The sequence below is a fragment of the Terrapene carolina genome, unplaced genomic scaffold (genome assembly GCF_002925995.2).
Source record: "Terrapene carolina triunguis isolate 2854851 unplaced genomic scaffold, T_m_triunguis-2.0 Scaffold131, whole genome shotgun sequence".
Lineage (NCBI taxonomy): Eukaryota > Metazoa > Chordata > Testudines > Emydidae > Terrapene > Terrapene triunguis.
In genome coordinates this window covers 22073781-22095027 of record NW_020664482.1, presented here as the reverse complement: position 1 = coordinate 22095027, position 21247 = coordinate 22073781, and the positions used below count along the sequence as shown (strand labels likewise).

The 21247-nt window shown below is 42.0% G+C and overlaps 1 protein-coding gene across 1 annotated transcript in view; it reads right to left on the bottom strand.

The window, feature by feature from the left end:
• Positions 1 to 21247, bottom strand: part of MSN (moesin) — a 70385-nt gene that overhangs the window by 32654 nt on the left and 16484 nt on the right. The window lies entirely within an intron of this gene.

Here is a 21247-nt window from a genome sequence, read left to right as displayed (position 1 = left end):
AAAACCAAGCCATTCAAATCTTGGGGGGAGTGAGGACAAGTGTGTCAAGTTTCAGATTTGATAAGATGCAGAAGCTTGCCCACACATCACTTCTGTTAAAGAGATCGGATTCCCTGAAAGTGTACATGCTGTTCACAAAGCTGTAGGACTGACAAGCTACCCTGTAGTTCTTTTGGACTGCAAGAGTAATGCCTTTCTACACAGTACTCTACGCTATTTGTTTATTGAACATGAAATCTTAGGGTCAAGGCCTCTCTACAGCAATCTACTAAACCTTTGAAAGGTGGGGCGAGACCATGAGGATCTGAGGGCTATGTAGTGTGTAAATTAGTGGTGTTCTATGTCTGGGCATGGTTTTTTTTTTTTTAAAAACACACACCATTGCTCACTGTAAGAATGGGGCCTCCTTAGTTTGGTTTTTGGGATGGACAAGGCCCTTCCCAACACTGGTTCTTCACTTGTGAGGTTTCTCTTCATGTGTCAGTACAATAATGCCTGCATCTGTACTTTTCGCTCCATGCATCTGAAGAAGGTTTTTTACCCACAAAAGCTTATGCCCAAATAAATCTGTGAGTCTTTAAGGTGCCACTGAACTCCTCGTAGCCATAAAGAAGTTTTCAGTCCAAAATTAAAGGTGTATTAGAGCCTCTATTAGACTATATATTCTAGGGACTGGATTCTACCCCCATGAGAGCTGCTTAAATCCTGTAGGGTCTCTCTAGGCACTTAAGGCTATGTCTACACTAGCACTTACTGCAGGATAAAGTTAAGTCACTCAGGGGTGTGAAAGAGCCATCCCCCAAGCAACATAAATAATGCCAACCTAACACCATGTACATATCGCTATGTCAGTGGGAGAGCTTCTCCTGCCAACACAGCTACTGAGCTCTCTCCCATTGGCTTAGAGTGGTTAGATTATGCAGCTGCATGGCTGTAAGTTCTAGTGTAGCCATAGTCTAAGGTGGGAAGGGTTCCTCTTTGAATACTACTGTATGACTGAGCTGTGATTCCATTCAGACCTCTCTGGAGCATCTATCAAACTAATTCAGTGCAGAGCTGCATTTTCCTAGGTTAAAGGAGACTTCTTGTAGATTTGAGTGGGGAAAAAATTCCTGCCTGAAAATGGAGAGGATGAGTTACAAGAATGTGGGTGAAGCTAATGTTAGGACTTTCGGTAGCCTCCCCCTCCCCCCCGCAAAAAAAAAAAAAAAAAAGAGTGGGACGCAAGTTGTTTGAGAACCCATTTCTGTTTGCATATCTATCTGTTTATATGGAAGGGAAAACCTCCAAGACCTATGTATATTGTGCTTCAAGTATTTTTAGCAGGGTATTATTGGAACAAGCTGTGTTCTAGTACTCTCCCATCCAGGACACCCAAACCAAATTTTCAGAATTTATGCAAAACAAGATACCCAATGTATCAAAACTGAGAATACCAGGAACTGTGCTATGGTTACCCCTGGCTTGCCAGGAGTCAAATTACTTTTGAATTACAGATACCAGCGGTCATCTTCAAGATGTTCGACCCTTCCCAACTCTCCCTTCAGCTCTATCTGTCCCACCCCAAAGAAAAAGCCACTAAGTGAGTTGGCTTTACCAATAAAAATAACAACTCTAGTCTAAACTTGAGTTTGAAATCATGACACTAGAGACCAAAAAAGCAAGCGTCAGCAGAGAAATATTTGAGGAACCACCCAATACAGCTATGAATTAAGCTGGTTCAGAGTAATTCGTCTACCTAGACAGGTTTCATCACTACTAACATACTGTTTCCTCTGCTAATGAGATAGCAGCACACAAAACTGCAGAACAGCCATGGAAAGATATGAGCAAAAGGCTTTATTTCTATTTAATGTATGAACTAGTCAAATCCTAGATTTACACACAGAAAAAAGATCACTATGCCCAAATATGTGCATTTCTGAAATAGATCCCAACAGGCCAATTCCCCCACTCCCTGGGATAACCATGCTGGCATCTTGCACTTTATTCTGCCCTAGCATTAACTGTTCCATCACCATGCAGTAAGAAAAATATTTGAGTCAAGCCTTAAATTGGCCTGTTCTGCCTTCTTTGGGTGGCTTATAATACAACAACTTTAACCCTACATGTTTTGTACTTCCTGTACAGCATTCAGTGCTTTGTTAGGATATCTTGAGCCTCCTGTGAGGATATTTCTTCTAGCAATTCTGGGTATCTACATTGGCTCTACTTATTTGTCACCTCCTTTAGCATGGTATCAGTCAGTTAGACACCACTGTGAATAGAGCAATCGTTTTTAATTGGCTAGTAAATACAGTCTAGCTAGGCATTCTTGTGTTGCCAGCTGAACTAAGTAGCCAGGAAGCATGCTGGCATCTACAGTTTTTCTCCCTTGTTAGTGGCATATATGGACCAGATCAAGGATATTTGTTTTTAAAAAAAAAAAAAAAAAAGTCAAACCGTCAGACAGGTTACACTCAATTCAGCCACAATTGTCTTTTGAATACTATCCTCTGCAATGACTTAAGTCCTCTTCCCCAAAAAGCTTTACTACTATTGGTGCCGATCACTGGTGGAGGAGCAATCCATCATTTTGCTCTCCCTTTTACAGTTTAAAAATGATGACTGCTGGCCAAGGACATCGTGGCTTGGGCAAGTGATTTAGATTGATATTAGAGACAATGTTGGCTTTGACACTTCAGCCCACAGTTCCAATTAATCAGGAGAAGACAGAATTGTAGCATCTGTGGCTGGTTTAGATCCTGGGACTGAATAATATTTTAAAAAGTTGCTTTCCAGATCAGGCCATAAAGTGAAGTGCCTTGATGGATGGTAGTACCAGTCCTACATCCAGGATTCTAATCTTTTAAACCTATTTGTGCCCACACGGAGTTAAGATGCAATGCTTGACACTGCTACATCACAGTAATTGGGCATGCAGTAAGGGGCCTATTTTTACTTCAATGCATTTAAGCCTATTCTACCTCCAATCTGTTCAGTATATAAAAATCTTTAAGACTCTTGTAGTACTGAACATGGGTAACTATTTGAGACAGTGAAATACTTGCATTTTCCCCCACTCTAAAGGTTCTACCAACTATTTCTGCTCAAGCAGAGTTAAGTAAATGAAAAGTTCAGAAGCAGGCATAAAATCTTGAGACCTATGCAGTTCTGCTTAATTCAGTGTATATGGATTCCAGAGGCCAGTTTAAATTGTGAGATAAATAGGTGCTCTGTAAAGCCACCCCTAAATACAGTGGGGCCTCACTTGTCTGCACTAATAATTGAGGGATCTACTGAATAACTGAATTGTGTGTTAGCAAGAGATCAAGAGCTTCTTGTGATCTATTAGACAAATAGCAGCAATAATGCAATTGATTTGTTTGTAATCTCATACTATGCTAGCCAGTATGCTGTATTAAGTTTTGCAAAGATAAATATTATACCTCACAACAGTGAAACATTTTTGCAGAGAATCTAGTTTGTGTGCATGAGTTATTGGGTGTGGATCAGCTATAAGAGCATTAGCAAGGTTCTACTGTTTAAAATGGGAAGTGGAGTTTCTCTTTATTATCCCAGAAAGCAGATAAAAGGTCAGGCTTGTAACACTTTATAAAGGAGGACGGGCACATGGCTGATGTTTTAACAGTATGCCCCCTTAGTGAGAGACATTGTCATATGTGTAGGAGAGGTTCCATCCCCATCAGTTCATTTAACGGATAGTAAAAGATACAGATTACACAGAAGAACTCTTTTCCTCTGTTTACCCTTAAGTGATAAAGCAGAACTTTAAGTGTACATTAGTATACATACTGCATAGATCACCTCTGATGAGACAGTGCCTGGCAGAGCAATCAGCTAAAGTCTTTCCTAGTTAACCTTAAAAATTAAATATATATATATCCCCTTTTTAAGATGAACAAAAAAGCCTCATACTCTGCCCATTATGGAGAATGCCACAGCAGCATGGGTGTCCTATAAATATTGATCACTATTCTTGACGTTAGACAAGAGAATCCAGTCCCACCATAGCACATCATGCTGTTTCCTTGGTCAGTTATGAGATGCTAGATTTTTGGGGGGAGGGAGGGGTTAAAAGGCCAAATTTATTTTTGCCAGCAGTGTTTATGAAATACAGATAAATAACTGTGCCAAAGACCTTTGAAACTGCTGCGAGCACAAGATTTAAGTGGTTTATACCTTGCACTTCTATCCCCCCCTTTTCGGATCTCTCTCGAGCTAAATTTCCTCACATCTGATGTACTAACAGCAATGGGGTATGTACTCTCCCCATTTCACAGATGCAGAAGTGGGTGTAGAGTTGAAGTGACCTGCCCCAGATTGCATAGTGAGCATGTGGCAGAGCTAGGAACTGAACTCCCATTTTCCTGAAACTAGTAGGTTTTTGCTTCCAAATTCTAGCAGAAGAACAGTAAAGAAAGACCTGTGAGGCCTGGACTGGCTCAGGGGACTGAACACAGAGTCAGACCCTTTTCTATGAGAATTGTATTTGTGTCCTTCACCAGCCAAATGGAGTTGCAACCAAGGCTTCCACAAAGTTGTAAGTAGTTCTAATGTTTTCCCCTCCAAAAACCTATATACATGCTCACCAATGCATCCAGCCACCAGGCATGTGCTAGAGACTAGACCACTGCCTGGCAGTGGCATGGTGACATGGCAAAGGTGAAGTGATTTCCCCATATACACAAGTACCAACAGCAGTTTAGTTTAAGAGTTAGCACAGGTAGTGCTGACACCACTGCTTATGTTTAACTGGTTGTTCACAGGCTAATATTTCCCATTCCAAAGAACCAGCTACTCCCCAATATAAGGGGGAGTAACCCAATTGGGTAGCAAGGCAAATGAGATTCCAGGTCGGTCAGTCATTGTAGGGTTACTATATATTGAATTTTTATGAAGTGACAAGTAAGAGCAGGGAAAAGCCATTCCCTCCAATGATAAGAGCCCAGAAAGATACTTCTGTGTGCGTATGTATGAAAGCTGGCATTCTAGGAACACTTCATACCCTTCCTTTCCAAAGGAGTTATGTTAACATATCGGAGGGTTTAAGACAAACCCTTAACAGCTAAAAAATGCAGTTAAGGGATTTACAGGCTTTTATAGTTTTAGACTTCCACTTCAGGATGATTGCCTGGGTAGGTTTCACTGTATTTCTATTTAATGCAACCCAATAAATCCATCCATCTTAGCACTTTTAATACTTTTACTGGTGTATGAGTGCAACCATGAAAACAGTTTTGTTTAGACCGTTAGAGGCCACCTCTACTATAGTAAAAATTCTGCTAGCCCTTTGAGCTTACTAGTAATTTACCAATCAAAAGGAAGAGAAAAGCTTGCAGAACCCTTTATCCTCCCTCCACTTTAGTTTATATATTGTATTTAATTTACAGCTCTCAATACTGTGCAAAGTGCTTCTAAAGAAATGGCTTTTGCTGCATATTAGAAGATGGCTGTGGTACCTCTTTTAGTATCCCTAACAGGATTCCTAACACTCCACACCAGATATCAAGAGGAAGGAGACGATACCAGTCATGAAACAGACCATATTGCTAACATCTCCCTAAAGGAAACAGCCAGAACCCCAGCAACTCCTCCCTCTGTTACAGAGAGCGGTTGCCATGGTTTTACCACTTTAACTGCCCCTTTTTTTTTAAGTTACGAAATTGCTTCTACAACAGAATTTCCTGCTGCCCTGGACAGCACTGCTGTGAAGGCAAGGCCTCCTACACAGGCCAAGCCCTCTAAGTCAGAGCAGTGCCTGTTCCCATATGGAAAACAGCTGCAACTGGCAAGATTGCCTTTTAATATATAGCTTCAGAAATCTTCATCAGGGATCAGCACCTCCTCCCACAGCAGCATCAAATTGGAGAGAAGTGATACTAGGTGCCTGGTACCACTATCTATTTCCAACAGGCCTTCAAAAGTTTAACATTCTGCATATGCCTTCCATACCCCAACCTTCATCCCCTCCTCCATGTAAACTCCTGAATAGGTTTGCTAACAAGTGCCAGAGCATTGGAAAGGAACATTAGTTATTCTCAGATGTTCAGAGGGGAAGAATAATCCCCCTCCCCTCCTTTAATAACCAGCAGTAAACTAAACAGGGTGGTTTGGACTGTAGCTATATTATAAGAATGGCAAACAGGAAAATGAAATGTAGTCAGGCCAAATTAAGGCTGCATGATGGTATTTCCTACTACATTTGATACAACTGGTACCCAGTGTTCCCTTTTCTCCATTGCTATACGATTGGACAGGGGGTCTCCTTTATCTGAAAGTGCCGTCCCAGAGTCATTTGCCTTATTTATCAATTAGCCTAATAAATTGTAAAGTGACTCATGCCTAGGTGCAGGGATGGAAGGATATGCCCAACTCCTGTACTAATCAAGTGCACCATTAGTTAGCTGAAGGGTTCCCCCTCCCCCCTTTTGAGGATCAGAGTTCCTGCAATAGAAAGTACAAAGGTACTGGGAGAAGAGATTTTACATGTTGTAATAATTCCAGGGTATTAACAAATGGCCTCCGAGTGTTTGTGGGAGACTACTGCATTTTAAGCCCATAATACAAGAAGTTTTTTTTAAGCATCTAAATATTGTGTGTTGTGTGTCATCAGTATTCCGCACACTCCGTAACCAGACATTTGCTGAAAATTGGTGTGAAGTTTTGCTGATCTAAAACAGTATTTTAAAGAACTGATTTCAGTAATTTCACAACCCTTTTTGCATATGGAGCAACATGAGTGCACAAATTCATCATTTAACACATGCTTGTAAGGAAGAGCAAGTAAGTACAGTTGCTAAATAGGGACAGGGTTGATCCAGCTGATACTCAACATATCGCTTCCTTCAAGCCCAAGATCAGGAATGACCTGAGGAAAGTCAATGGATAATTAAGATGGTCCTGTGTTATTTACCTCTTAGTGGTGCATGAAGCAGGCCATGAGTTCAGCTGGGCAAACAAGAGGCAAGTAACAAAGGATGCCAAAAAACCTATGAACCAACTCTATATGCTGAGTCAGTCACTGCTGCTTTGACCAGAGCACCTTTTCATCTTAGTCTGAAAACAAGTATACCCCATTTGAATGGGGGTGTTGGGAATTTAGTGGATCTGTGGACTGATCCCACTTTTAGACAGTCTCATGACAGAAGTCAAAGTCAAGCAAGATAACAAATCACTACATTTTACCAATCTGCATTTCCCTGAGGGCTCAAATGGAGAGGGAATTAACTGGCTACCACATTTCAGTTGCAAGTTTAGCTCTTTTTAGCCACACACAAAAGGAATTAGTTTCTACAGCTGTACCCATTATTCTCAAGTATTTGCTGAATACTTTGGGAAACAAATTCCAACTTGTGGTTTTATTTGTAAGCTATTGAGTTCAATTATGCCATTTGGGATGTGCGATATCACATGGTATCATTTCTGTGATATTCTGACATTCCCTGAAAGGAAGGCTAGAATGACACTTCTGGTATGATTTTTTTGAATAGATTAGCTTTATTGAAATTCATTGAACTTGTAGGATTTAACACCACATGCACATATATCCCATCAGCCAGCTGAGTACTCATGAACAGTTAAGCCATCCCAAGAACCCTGGGAACCTGGCAAGTCAAACTCTGCTGTTGTTCACAAAAAGATATTTGCAAGTCACTTTGTATTGGAGTTCCTAAAGTGGGGGTGGCTCTCCCAATCAGTTTCACCCACTGAAAACATTTCAGATCTAGCAGCAACTTCTAGTGGAGGAATAAAACCACCACCACACACAGACACCCCATAGTAACAGAGCCTAGTCCTAGTGTAGCTTGGCATGGAAGCAAGTTGCCCCTCACTCCCAAAAGAGTGGCAGTTACCTTAACTGAGCCCTGATATCAATGTCCATTGGCCTTGGAAAGTAGTTTTGTTCATTGCTTTATCACAGTGGTTTTCAACCTTTTTTCCAGCTGCAGACCCCTAAAAAAATTTCAAATGGAGGTGCCAACCCCTTTGGACCCCTGGGGGTCTACAGACCATGTCTGATTTCCACAGACTGAATACCACTGCTTTATCACAGCTTCCTCACTGCTACTGATGCATTCCTGTCCCCACACCAATATTTCCCCAGATTCCAGCACGGCCAGCATAATCATAAATCGCACTAAGCTTTCATGATGCAGATTCTCCACCTGCAAGTTTTAACCCACCAGGCTTTTTAAAATACCCACACGAAGCTGGCATTGCTAACAATCTTGCATATTTCTTCCTCTATTTAGGATGGCAGTTTATACAATTAGGACATTCACTGCCCTCATCCTATCAAGACATGGAAGCCGGCTTACTGACTCAGGCATTACCAAACCTCAAACCCTTAGGGTTCATTCCTTTTCAGATGGCAAGCTGTCCATTTGGTGTATGGACAACCCAAGCCAGAGCCCTACATATTGTGCTTGTAATTTGAGGGACATGAAATATCCCCTAGCGTATCATTTATTCAAGACTCCCTGACTAATTATTTCTTGGGCTACTAAAAAAGTCTTTCCTTATTGGAGGGGACAATGCAGGAAGATTGCTACTCCTCAAGAGCACAGGATAGAACACTATTGGTTTGATTTATAGGCTTCACACCTCCTGTGATGCTAAGGCTATGATTCAAGTTATCAATATGTCCATTTCAAAGTATTCCTGGAGAAAACTGCTCTATAAAAAAGGGGAACTTATAGATCTGATTTTCTCATAGACAATTTGGAATAAAGTTAAATAGAATACCGTGCTACATTTACGCAGTCCTTTCACCCATACAAAATCTGAATTCCTTTAGGAGTCATACACATAAGAATCAATACACCCACCAATGAAATGAAACCACTTCTGGGGTGGAAATTTTCAGACTAACAGCATGTTGCAATACTACACAGTTTAGGACAGGAAATGAAGTATACCACATCCAACAGAAATTGTATGGGGAAGCAATTCATAATGTGGCAAAGCCATAAGAGGAGTCCAGAGCTGCTAAATAGTAGCATCAAAAGGAGAGCTCTGTAGAGAATACGGAGGCCCAGGACACCATGATCAGGGTGAAATTCTACCCCCAAAAACCTGACACGTGTTGCTTAAGGGGTAGACATTTCTCACAGCTACATATTAATTCTAATCCTGGCTGGAAAGATGAACTAACCTGGCCCTGCCACCTTACATATTCCAGGCCCAGTGGCTTGCCAGAGGGACATGAAGTCACACAGAAGGTGCTTCTGCTTACTACAGGCCCTACAAGGCACATTAGAGATAAGCCACTCCACCCCCACCTGTTGCACCAGGGATACTTACAGACATCTGGCTTTTTTGAGTGCCAGCCCTTCCCTCTCAAACTTCCCTGTGTTCTTTGTGTGTCGGCGTGAAGCTGGACCTAGGTCATATGAAAGTGCTTGCAATTGCTGAAGGGATTACATTTAATTAAACCAAGCCCCCTTCCAGCAATCTTAAAGGGGCTTTTCATATTCCTAAGCTAATCAGGGAACAGAACACCAGCAGGCAGGCACACCCAGGGTTCCAAGCATAACCCTGCCACATTGCAACCTGGAGAAAAAGATTAACCCTCCAGATGGCCACCCAGGAAAGCCTGCTGCATCCATCTTTCGTTTTTCCATTTAACTTTCACACACTAGTCCTCTCTATGTCTACTCTTCGAGACCTTGGGCTCTATGGATAGGGTCCTAGACTAGGTCAGTAGATATGTTCCACCCCCAGCTTTGCCATCAGCTCACTGTGTGACTCTGGATGAGTTTGCCTCTGGGTCTCAGCTTATTCCTCTATAAAACAGGAATATTATTTGCCCACTTTTCTAATGCACCTTGATATCTATGATCACTGTAGAAGTGGTATATCCCTTACAGTCATTCATTTCCATTTTCACTAGTCATTATCTTTTACTGCAACACATGATGGGAACTCACTGTGACTCATGGCCCCCCAGCCACTTTAGTGCAGACATTAAAGACAGGGAGCTAATGTTATAAGATTAAGCCTGTGTGGGGCAAAGAAGCTAAAACAGCTTCAGGGAGAAATTAAATGGACATTGAAACTTAAAAGATCATTGTCTAAAATTAATTTTGTTTTATATTTTACACACACACACACACACACACACACACACACACACACACACCCCTCCAAGATGACCACTATAATTTAAAGAGGAGAAACAGATTCAAATGTGCAACAAAAAGTTATTTCTAGGTCAGTTTTGTCATTGTAACTTGTATGTAGATGAATTTAAAAAGTACCTTAATTCTTTTTTTGAAACCAGATTTCAAGTTGACTGTATCCCTGTAACAATACTCTAGTTATGGAGAGTGTTGAGACACTTGTGTTATCTGTGTGCACAGCACAGAAGAGTTTTAGTAGAGGAGAATTTGGGAAACAGATTTTTAAAGATATTTAGGTGCCTAAAGACACAGATAGGTGCTTAACTCCCATTGACAGGTGTCTAAGTGATCTGGGAAATCCCACTAGACATTTACTTCTTTAGTGGCTTAAATACTTTTAAAAATCTGACCCCTAGGCAAGTTTATAAAAACCTTCAGACTGACTATTTTATGCAAGCAGCAAGTGTCAAAATAGACAGCTCTTGTATCATGTAAAATTAAACTAACATGATTGAGAACCTTAAGAAAAGATCAGTCTGAGGTAATTTCAGATTTATGAAATAAAGATTGCGGTGACAATATCATCTGTCATTAAAATAAAGCTACAGCTCAAAAGACATAAGTTTATGGGGAGAAATATTAAAAACACCACTTCATCCCAATAATAAAGTCTTATCCAAAAGGACAGCCTACAAAAAGGAGTAGAGGCTGGTCTTCAGGTCACAGGATGGAGAAGCAGCAGGAACAGAAGGAACCCAAGGTCACAGTGGCCTGAGCCCTTTCAGAAGAGCTTCTCTCATGTCATTGAAGGGTTGGTCTAATCAGGTGCAGTCAACCAGCACCCAGGAAGATAAGCAGCACAAAGGAGCCAAGTCCAGTGGGAGCTAAACTGAAACCCTTCAAATCTTCAGCTGCTGGTACTTTGTCACCCTTGCTCTTGTACAATCTCAACCAGCCACTGAAGCCAGTTGAGAACTAGGATACATCCAATACTGCAACTGAATGTCAGGCACACTCAAGTGTGATATTCCTCCACAGACCACCTCACATTTTCAATGGACAACTGAGAAACAAAGCCTGAGCCCCTCACCATTGTGGCTTATATAGAAAACTGTCTGCAGCACTGGTCCATCTCAAAAAGGGGATTTCAGAGTTTGAGGGGATTCAGAGATGGACCATGAAAAGGGATTAACGGAATGGAGAAACTTGTATGAAGAGCTTTGAAAAGGGTGGGATGTTCATCTTTTAAGGAGAGCCAAGTGGGGGGACATGATAGAAGTTAAGAAAATAATGAACATTGTAGAGAAGGTAGACTAGGAGCGTCTATTCTCCCAGTCTTAAAACTGAAGAACAAGGGAACATTCAATGGAAATCAGAAGGTGGCAAACTCAAAGCCAATAAAAAGGAGATACTTCTTTCCCCCTCCCCCCAATGCATAATTAGACTGGAAATCATTGCCACATGTCACTGACTTGCAAGATTCTACAGAGAGACAGGACTGGACATTTACATGGTAACAAGAATATCTAGAATTATAATTAGTTTGGGGGAAGCTGTCTGTAGCCTCTTGCTTCAGGGATTAAGCCAATCCCTAGCTATTAGGAGACTGCCTAGTGTCTGTGTTGGGGAGGAACATCTGCCAGATACAAGGTTCTTGCACCTTCCTCTGAAACATCTAGTTCTGACCACTATTGGAGACAGGATACTGTTCTGGATCCAGTATGGCAATTCCTAGTGTTTAGCACAGAACATTATACAGTCTTAAGAGCAATATGCTGCAACATGCAGCATTACGCAGTTAATCTATTATGGGCATGTATGCACTCCTATAAGAGCGTTCCTTAAAGTTTAATTAAAACCATTTGTAGTGGCAGTGCTCAGCCACCTTAGTCTGCACTTTATGGCTGAATCCAACTCCAGAGACCAGTAAGTATGTAAATTTTTGACATCTGAAGACTGTACCTGACTGGATGTCAAGTAATTGATGGTGCATGTAAAGGAATGGGACTTGCTTTCTGGCTTAGCAGAACTAGATCAGAAGCCAGGTTGGTCAGATACATCAGAAGACTAGAAGGACTGGGAAAACTCAGCACCACTCATCTTCCAGAAAAGGATACATGGCCACTGGTAACTACTATACCCATTAAAGCCATTAATGCTCCAGTTATAGATAGCTACACAGGGTAGTTGCTGGAGCTAGAGGATCATTAAGTTTTTAACAAACTAAAATGCAATTTAACTATTTGATTTGCAGAGTCCCAGGATACTGTAAAGTTGGCTTTTGACTTCAACTGTCTGTCCTTGCTGCAAGCTGCACCTTTAAGCAACTTCCAAAGCACTGAGTAGTTGAGAGAATGGTGGGGCCAGCCCACTACAACAGGAAGTGAACCATATCCGCCTCAGCAAGGCTCAAGAACTTTATGACTACATCTGAAAACAATCTACTTGAAGTGGATCTGAGAAAGAGGGGTGGGGGAAGGGATGAAGGGAAGTGAACATGCAAATCAGGCATTCATTGTCACAGGGTGTGACATTTTCTCTTGCTTCTGCGGTGGAACTCAGTAGGGTGTTGTCAGCATTAAGTGTCTGTGGCCCCACAATTTATAGCAACAGTGAAGTATGCACGAACTGTGGATGTCATTGTTCTTATTGGGGGTATACTTGGAGTGTCCTGGCCATTGAAGTAAGGGCTACAGATGTTTGCTAGAGGACTAGGTCCCCTGTACTAGGTGCCTATTTATTATGGATGGCTTTCTGGACTGCCTCATTCCACTTAGGCCACACTATTTGAGTACCAACATTGGTTATTGGGTGCAGAGAGGAAGAGAACGCTCTGCCTTATCTAACAGACTGGTGGCGGAGACTACATCTGTTTCAGTTGCAAGGATATCTCCATTTTCAATTCTGAACAGTTGCACAGGATCTACTGCCAACTGTCTACAGGTGAGGGGGCTTCTTATATCCAGTCTAGTGTTTTACAATACTCCTCTCCTGCCTCTGCACATGACTGGCCATCTTACAGATTTTAATGCAACTCCAATCCTACCTTAGTATTCTAGGTTGTCCTGGGGAGGGGGGGGGGGGAGAAAAAAATAATCTTTATTTAACCTTTTAAAATACTTCAGCAGATTTTAAACTGCAGAATTCATACTGTAGTGGCTGATATTGTATGCGCCTTTCCCACCTTACATCTCCTTATCTTATGTTTGTCATAATGACTGGTTTGCAGTCAAAGAGGCTCCTTGGAAGTTTTCATTCTCCATATGAGGCACCCCTATGGCCCCCTTTTCAACCCTCCAAGGGCCTCAGACAGAAATACTGATTACTTTGGAGAGGGAAGAGTGTCTATTCCTTTTTAATATTCTTGGATGCTTTTATTTCTTCACAGCAATTTTTATATCCTTATGTCATTTGTAACAATTGTCATTTGGGATCAAGTCTGTTCCACACTATGTCGTTTTGCCTCAGCTACACCTCCCTCACCTTGGGAGAGCTTACATCAGAGTGACTAGAAATAGCCAAGTGCAGACAAGGGAGGAATTCCCATTTAATTGGCAAATACAGTCCTTGGTCTTGAAGATTGCTTAAAGATGCCTCCAGCCTGAACCTCTTCCTCTTTACTTGCTGTGTATTCTTCTGTCCAAAAGAGCAAAGACTCTTAAGCCAATAGCCACCATGTATCGACCCATATTAGGTGTTCCTAGAACTAGTCAATCTACACAAAGTGATTATTTCTACTTTGGTTCATTGTGAGAGGTGTGTATAAGCAGGGGGGCATGACAAGAAGATAGGAGGGAGGAAACTTATTAAAATACCAAGAACTTGGATTAGCAGGAGTGGAGACACAAAGAGGCAAGTAGATTTAAGTATCCAAAACTTAAATATCCCCAGTATGACAGTCCATCTTATTCTGCATTTGTATCTAAGTGATACTCCAGATTGTTAACACATGAATGTCCAGTTACCACAGCTCCCCTCACCACTAGAGAATTGCATCTGTTTTCTCTACTTATTGCTATCTAAACACAGGACTGAGCAGTCTATTCCCATTCCTGTCACCATCTCACAAGTCATTTATGCTCTTAGCACTCCAGTACTTGCTCTCACACCTCCATCTGCAAGATGTGAATAGCACTTACCTCACATGTGTTGCAAGATGGTCTGAAAACACAATATTCTATTACTGATAATTAAGTCTCACAGTGCAGCACCTTTGGAAGAACTCCCTTTAAGGGCTGCAGCTAACAAATGTTTACAAAGCAGATCACCCAGTCATTAGGTACCCTGAGAATGACAACTTGTATCAGGACTCCCAAAAACAGTGACTATCCTTCCACTAGCTGAAGTCTGTTAGAAGAGCAACCTGGGATAGTCTCCCAAGTTTTCACTAGTGTGACCAAAAGTTAAAGGCAAAACATTTATGTTCCAGCAGTGCTGCTAACGTCCCAACCCAGGGTCTTCATCCATGAAAGTTATTCACACCACATTGAGGGAACTGAGCATTTAATCCCTTTTCACCAGCTCTTTACCCCCACCTACCAAATCCTGTAAAGAGGTTTACTTTACCTTTAGGGTGTACACTCCACCCTCATACAGATGAAAAGCAAAATACCTCTCTGCAGATACTGCCAGCTTGAGAGGCAAATAGCCATAGAGAGAGGCCAGTTAGGGAATGACTTATCACAGCAGCACTACCATACCCAAGCTGGGCTTTCTTAAAACAATTAAGAGGAAGCCAATGGAAGATGCAAGTCTTGAGTTGTAGGCACTCAGCACCTATGACAATCAGACCCCTAGAATCTTGATAAAGCTCAGTTTTGTGTTGGGTAAGTCTTTCCTGCCACTGTTAAAGCAAATTGGCATCTTACCTACTCCATTATATGTATATAATCAAAGTTTCTGGATTTTTGCAGTAGGCTCCAACATGTGAAGAATATCTAAATGCAAAGTTTCTTAATGAAACAAGAATGCCCTACACTAGAGATAGTCACCCATACCACAGTCTGGCTAAGGCTTCAAGCATATTCACCATACCAGTCCAATGAGGAGTCAAGAATGCTTGGAGTTCTGTTAAAGACCTTTTTAAAACCAGGGGTGAAGGGAGGAGGAGGAGGAAGCTTCCTTCATTCATCCCACCCAATTAAAGACAGGTTTCCTTGTTTCCTCACACTCATGTTTCAGTAACACTTTTTTCCCCCATTGGTATGGATATAAAAAAAAAGTGTCAAAGCTATGGTAGGTTTCAGAGTAGCAGCCATGTTAGTCTGTATCCACAAAAAGAACAGGAGTACTTGTGCCACAGGTACTCCTGTTCTTAAAGCTATGGTAGTGTGGCTTTATGACAACACAAGCACTAACAGGGAACACCATAAAAAGAGGTTCTACCTCAACATTTATTAATTAGTTCTCAGCAAATGAAAGGTGAGTTTTAGATATTTACAATTCTGGGGATATTACCTATTTGATTTATAATAGTTACTAGGGATTTTACTATTCTATGTTCCTTTCAGGAATGTGGAGGACATGTAGATTGTTGTGTCAGAGTTAAAGCATGATCATTCGGTTTTAGCCACCAGCAGGGGTACTTGCCCCTTTCAACAGGTTACAAGCAAAATTCATCAGTGGAGGGTAACTGAATTTATTGCATTTAGTTTGTCTGGATATTCCAATTCTGTGAGTTAAATGGCAAAAATTCTTTCCTAACCAACCAAGTGATACAGGATTAACCACTTCTTGCAGTCATAATCTGTGTTTCAACACAGTGGCCACTTGCTAGTCAACCAGGAAGGACACAAGCAGTCCCCCACCCTCTTAAATGAAGAGGTGGGAATAAATTAAAAAAAGGGGGAACTGCAAAACTAAGAACACCAAACCAGAAAGAAAACATTATGGGTGGATCCCTCAGAGTAATAGTCAAGTCCAGATATTTATGGCAGCACTTATTGCAAATGTTATTCACAGCCTTGGGTAATAAGTCAATTCCTCTATTTTTGCCATTTCCTCTCTCATAAATAGAATCTTCATGCACACTCCCTTTACTTTCCTGTGATAAAGCTGCTGTCTTAAGTTCCTGTGCCACTAGGGTTTGAAAATAAGCCCTTAAAAGAATTGCTTTTCAGAACACTGACAGAGCAGCTACTTGGGTGACTTGCAGATACCAACAAGCTTTGTGCCCCTTCTGGATTTTGATTGACAAACATCAGATTCTGGAAAGAGGACATTACATCTCCCCTCACCACATGTTCAACATCAGGGTCAGGAGAGCCAAATCCAGCTTGAGGTAGTTGCCATCATTTGTCCCCTTCCATATTTGTAACAAGAGACAACTGTCTGAAAACAGACCAGATCTGGGGTTGTGAGACATATGTATGCTGGGAATATGCACAAGTCTGTGTGCTTAGTATGGCCTCTAGACTTTTTTAAAAAGTAAGAGCTGAAGTTTCAGGGCACAAGATTAGGGCCAGGGACATGGCCTATGTGAAATCACATACATGGCTTCCTGCCTCTTAGGCAAGGGCCAGTCAGGAAAGGACCTGGGAATGGGAAGAGGCTCTTTGCGCCTGTCAGATGGAAGCTTTGACAAGGCACAGAAGTTACCTATGAAATCCTGGAAGAAGGGCTGATGCCCTGGACCAGCAGCTACACAAGACCCTGAGGGGCAGCACAAGTGTTTTGGGTTGCATCATGCGGTTTTGAATCTTTGTTTTTAAGGCAATCAGGAGCTCAGAGGAAAAAACTGAACTGTGCCATTTGGGGCATGATTTTACCTTCCCAGATGGAGGAGTGAAAAGGAGCTTGGCACACCAGTTTACAGTACACCTCTACCCCAATATAATGTGACCCGATATAACACGAATTTGGATATAAACGCAGTAAAGCAGTGCTCGGGGGGGGGGGGGGGGGTTGCGCACTCCTGTGGATCAAAGCAAGTTCGACATAACACAGTTTCACCTATAACGCGGTAAGATTTTTTGGCTCCCGAGGGCAGTGTTATATCAAGGTAGAGGTGTACTTGCTCATTGGGACAGATGCACAATAGTGGTCTCTGCTGACACGATCCAAGCTAGACACAGCCACTTCAAGGAGATTTATATCTTGGAATCACTACATGCTTAGGTGGATGTGCTTTAGTAACAGCTAGGATCAAAATGCAGGGAAGACAAAAAGTGGCTTAAGTAAACACTAGGCAAGTCTCTTCAGATGGCCTGAAGCAGCCACTAACTAAATATTTTTCAATGTTATTTTTCTATTTCCCTGCTCCTAATTAGGAGCATTCCATTTGCTTTGTTGATCTGGTGTATCATACTCTCTCCATATCTAAGATGGCATAAATTTCAAACAAGCCTTCTAGATCATTAGAGACTCCCAAATTTCAATCTGGATTCAGTCATGAACTAAGATTTTAGGATCCTAGTCTACTGCTCAGGGGCCTCTGGCCAAATCACAACAGTAAACTATGAGCAGCTCATAAGCATGTGTTTTGATCTTGCCTATCAAGATCAAGGCAGGCTTGTAAGGTTTTGAAGACTGAAGTGCATTGGATGTGTGGAGACAAGAGTCCCACAGCACCCAACAATACTATGCTTTATTATATTGGATGGCTAATTCCAGCTTCATAAGCTATATAAAAAAATAAGTTTTGAGGAAGAAATTTAGGAAAAAATAACTTCTCTAGTTGCAAAATTCCAAAACTGCTTTTTATGAGAGAAAAAATACATATGTACAAAAAAAGGTACACTCTGAGGGTGGAGGGGGAGCACACCATCCCTTCCTATAGAATTCTACAGCATTTGTGTAAACCTTTTACAAAGTTGTCACCTAGTTAAATCTCTTGGTCAACAAACAGAGGTGGTCACCTCTGGCATGTCAGTTGTATTTTATGATCTTCGTAGGTCAACGAAACAGTTCAAGATAGTTGCCAGTACCAGACATCTATATCAATGCCTCGGTGGGGCACACCAAGTACTTGTGCAGTTTCTCAATATGCTCTAGAACTGTCCAATAACCAGATTTCTAGGAACTATGAACACAGATGTACTCACTGTGGGAGTGTGCCTGTCCCGTCTGAGGCATATCTCCAGATTTGTCTGCAGTGAGACCTAAATTAAAGCTGTTGATTACTAAGTAGGTTCTGGGATTCTCAGAATCTACTTCATCTCCAGAGAAAGTTAAATCTTCTAACTTTGTTTCTTTTAGGGTCTCATATTCAGGAGGAGTGATTTATCAGTCCATTCAGGATGTGGCTCCATACAAGGCAGGATTTCACTGAAGCGCCAGGAAGCATGGTGGGGTTTTTGTTGTTGTTGGGGAAGCTTTAAAATAAAATAAAATAAAACCAGCCTTCATTTGCCTCCCCACCCCACCCAGGGTAGTCCCTAGCTATTCTGGGGCCCTATGCAGCCCGCCCCCCCCCCCCAGGGGGGGGGGGGGGGGACAGGCCTCCGCAGGGGGGCCAGGGCTGACCCCAGGCCTCTGTGGCAGTGGGGGAGCACAGCTGGCTTGGGGGACAGGGGGAAACCACCCCCCAGCATTCACCGGCAGTGCAGCTGGGGCCGGGCCGCTGCACTTCTCACCACTGGTGAGTGCAGGCCCAGCCCTATTGCACTCCTTGTGGGGGTGGGGCAGGGGCCGGTAAGGGGCAGAGGCCATGGGGAAGAGAGGTGGAGCAGGGGCTGGAACAGCACACAGCTGTGCAGGGCACCAGGAAATTTGTGGCACTAAATTTCCTGGTGCCCTGCACAGCTGTGTACTTTGCATATGGGTAAGGACAGTCCTGACACCACCCATTAACTTCAATTTGTATAATCCCACCAGAGTTATTTATGGTTTATTAAAACTGATTTGCAACACCAAACCTTACTTTTATATGTTAGTGCCTGCCTACATATTAGGAAGATTTTCAAGTGTTTGCACTGTTGTAACTACATGGAGATAGTCACACTGGTGCAAGCCTCCAATGTAGACAACTGAAGCAATGCAAGAATGAGACGTCACTGGTAGAGTACTCTAATAAGTTACCAGAGTAAGCTGCATTGCTACAACACAACACCCACCACACACCCACTGGTGTAACTACATCAAAATAATACATATGCTCCTAGTTACTTTCCAAAGTAAAGCTTTCCAGAGGGATTCTGGTTTCATGTAAGAAAAACCTACTTAACCTAGGGCATACTTCCCTAGAACATTGAGCCATATTCAGACCTCAGAGGTATTCATATGTGCCTTGAAACATACAAGGCCCAGTTTTCAGAAGATGGCAAGATTTGGTCATTTTAAGTAGCATCTGGATGCTCAGATCACTTAGATGCATGAAGTGCCAATTTATAAGGGCTTTTTAACACACACACACACACACACACAACTAGAATTGTAAAGAGGGATGTGAATATTGAAGCAGTACTCCTGCTTAATACAATCCATTATCAGCTGTTATGACTTGAGCATTGTACAGAGTGCTGGCTTTGATGGGCAGCTTTCTGTCAAAAGCAAACTGGAGAACTATAAAGTAAGCACCGAAAATACTTGAAACTTACAGGTATTGTACAGGGTTTGCAAGACTCTTAGCATCCCCACACTCTTGAGAATCATAATGCAAGGACTTGGAGAAAGTCAAAATTTGGTAACATTTAAGAAACACTGAACTACAACCCATTTTTTGAAACAAGTTTGAAATAAATAGGCAGGGTTATTAGCTTTTGGTTAAGTAGTGGGTAGAAATGGGGGAAGACTGATTAGGTCATCCACTCCCTCTCCCTGCCAGTGCAGGGTTGCTCTCCGAGTGGAAAGCATTAGCAAATTTACCATAATCTCTTTAAAGAGATTCACTCCTCCCCCAGGAAATTCTCAGCCACAACTGCTGTAAACAATGGGGATCCCAATAAAGGGATCCACCTACCAGTAGACACTACAGCAAATGTTAAATACTCGCCTCTCAGCAGTGCTACAGCTAGGTTTCAATGTCTAACAGAAAATTGGATATCTACTTCTCCCTAGCAGGTGGCTTAAACCGCTCTATAGTGTAAGCTTAGAAGGGAAAAAGAGAATACTTGCTCTTCTAAACACAGGGGACAGGTACATTGGGAAGAGGTTTCAGAGTAGCAGCCGTGTTAGTCTGTATCCGCAAAAAGAACAGGAGTACTTGTGGCACCTTAGAGACTAACAAATTTATTAGAGCATAAGCTTTCATGGACTACAACCCACTTCTTCGGATGCATATTGGGAAGAGGTTGTATCACTTCAGTCACTGAAAGTTAGAAGTAGTTTATCTTGGTTCTGTAACTAATGTGGACTAAAAAAAAAAAATTTCTCTCCTTCCTACCTCCTTCTGAATTGTGGTGAGAGCCTAATTTTGATCAAAGGCTCAGGGGTTATTTAAGATAATACAAAGTGTGCATGGCTTGGGAAGAGGAGGGTGTGGAGCTATAAGTATCTCTACAATAAAATGTTGCTGTAATTATTTGAGAACTGCTCTGTAACATTTCTATAGAAGGTCTCAGAAGATACAAGTAGGCTAGGATTGAAGATAATTATGATGTAGCTTTAAGTGTTCAAAACTCTTCTCCTTTTCCCCTTCAGGTCTGACTTGTCACTGTAGGCAAGAGAATCTCTGAGTTCCCTTCCAGAAGCATACAAATCAGGCTACCACCCACTTCCCAAATGTCTTTCTAGAGGCAACAAACTACTTAGTGTCTTGAAGTACACACCATGGGGAATTCAAAGCAAAAGTTCAAGTTTGTAATCCACAGGTCCACATGCTTAGTAATATTTCAGAGGTTCTTCAGACCCACCCAAGAGCATTAGTGAGCATTGTTACCCCATGCCGGAAGATTAGTCACCCAATGCCATCCTAGAGGAGGCAATGATCAGTGCATCTGGGTGAAGAGGTTCCAAAAACCACAGGGAAGTGTTGGAGGCACCTTTTAAAGAGCAGGTAGATTCCCCCCCCCCCCTTTTTTTTTTTTTAAATGGAGTTATAAAATTTGACTAGTTAAAGAGGAGCTCATGTCACTTTTAAGAACTGTGGTGACTGCAACATTGCCCACCGCCCCACGCAGAGAGATACCACTAAAAGGGGTGTGTGTGTGTGTGTGTGTGTGTGTGTGTGTGTGTGTGTGTGTGTG